The sequence below is a fragment of the Arachis duranensis genome, chromosome 9, assembly GCF_000817695.3.
Source record: "Arachis duranensis cultivar V14167 chromosome 9, aradu.V14167.gnm2.J7QH, whole genome shotgun sequence".
Classification (NCBI taxonomy): Eukaryota; Viridiplantae; Streptophyta; class Magnoliopsida; order Fabales; family Fabaceae; genus Arachis; species Arachis duranensis.
Genome location: NC_029780.3, coordinates 101,561,597 through 101,563,277, shown reverse-complemented (window position 1 = coordinate 101,563,277; position 1,681 = coordinate 101,561,597). Strand labels below are relative to the sequence as shown.

General features: G+C 46.3%; 1 long non-coding RNA gene across 2 annotated transcripts in view; it reads left to right on the top strand.

Annotated features, from left to right (window-relative positions):
• The first annotated feature begins 6 nt into the window (after positions 1–6).
• The window catches only part of LOC107466423 (uncharacterized), a 4,896-nt gene continuing 3,221 nt past the window's right edge, over positions 7–1,681 (top strand). For both annotated transcript variants that reach the window (XR_002367493.2, XR_002367492.2), the window contains exons 1-4: positions 7–512; positions 585–687; positions 768–834; positions 944–1,059. This is a non-coding gene — a long non-coding RNA (uncharacterized LOC107466423). The remainder of the gene's footprint in view (positions 513–584; positions 688–767; positions 835–943; positions 1,060–1,681) is intronic.

Here is a 1,681-nt window from a genome sequence, read left to right as displayed (position 1 = left end):
GGGCGCGCGAGAGGGAGCCGCCGCTGTTGGGTTGCAGTTCTGCCTCGCCGTCATCCATGGAGCCACGAGCCATCCCTAGTCGCCATCGCATCAAACGCAGGAGTGGCCACTATCGTTGCAGAGAAGTCGCACTGCCACCGTCGCATCCTCGCTGCCAGCTTCGTCGGATCTTGCCGTTGAACCCGTCCTTGCCGCCTCCATTAGAGCCGCGAACAGGGGAGGGAGAAGAAGATGCGAGCCATGGCCGAGGGGGAGGAGGCACCGTGTCTGGTGGCTGCCGTCCTGTCACCACTGTCTACCTCTGTCACTGCCAAACTGCTGCTCTACGGTGCTTAGCTGGAGCTTTTGTTACTATTGCCGGAGATCTGTGGTTGCCAGAAAATACCGCTGTTGTTGCTGCCGAAGGAGGAGGAAGCCTTGCCACTGTTCGGGCCGCCAGGAGCAGTCCTATGGCCACCGAAACCATTACCGAGGATGCCACTACTTGGCTCAGCCACTTTTTCTTAGTTGCGGTAAGGGTCTTGTTATTAGCTTTGGTCCTTTTTGAATTCTGAAAATACTGTAGTCACTGAATGTTGCTGCAGCCGCCGTCTGGGTTACGTGGAGGGAAGAAGAGCCGCTGGGTGTCACCGTACCTTGCGTCCACCACCTCTATCACCGAAAACAGCCGCTGAGTCCTCTGTATTGGTAAGCATTTCTAATTCGAAAGGCCTTTTGTCGCTGCCCTGTAAACTTATGTTGAGGCATTGCGGTGTTGTCCGTCATAGGGTTGTGTATTTGTGCTTGCCTTCCGTACTCGGAGTTTGCAGCTGCCTCGTTTTGTCATTTCAGTAGGTAATTATGTTTCAGAAATTTCCGTGTTAGTGTTCTGTACCTGTATTAAATCCTTTACGAAATTAATGTTCTTGGGATTTAGTAACCGAGGTTTCTTGTTGTGATTTAGACCTGTTTATACTACTGCGAAAGTGTGTGTTGCTATGCTTTGAAGCTGCCATTGATTTTGGGTCGAGACGAAAGGATTTCTGAGAGGCATTTGGGTTATGGTTTCAATTTGTCGAGGTAGGTGCCTTTTCAAAAAAACATATTTTATAAATTGGAATTATTATATACAGATATTATGTGGTAAAAATGTATACTTGAGTAATTGTATAAGTCTTATGATGAGCGGATAATTTATACGCTTTTTGGCATTGTTTTTATATAGTTTTTAGTAAGTTTGAGCTACTTTTAGGGATGTTTTCACTAGTTTTTATGTTAAATTCACATTTCTGGACTTTACTATGAGTTTGTGTGTTTTTCTGTGATTTCAGGTAAATTCTGGCTGAAATTGAGGGATTTGAGCAAAACTCTGAAGAAGGCTGACAAAAGGACTGCTGATGCTGTTGGAATCTGACCTCCCTGCACTCGAAATAGATTTTCTGGAGCTACAGAACTCCAATTGGCGCGCTCTCAACGGCGTTGGAAAGTAGACATCCAGGGCTTTCCAGCAATATATAATAGTCCATACTTTATTCGAAGAATGACGACGTAACTTGGCGTTAAACGCCAAGTACACGCTGCTGTCTGGAGTTAAACGCCAGAAAAACGTCATGATCCAGAGTTAAACGCCCAAAACACGTCATAACTTAAAGTTTGACGCCAAGAAATGCCTCTACACGTGAATTCATCAAGCTCAGCCCAA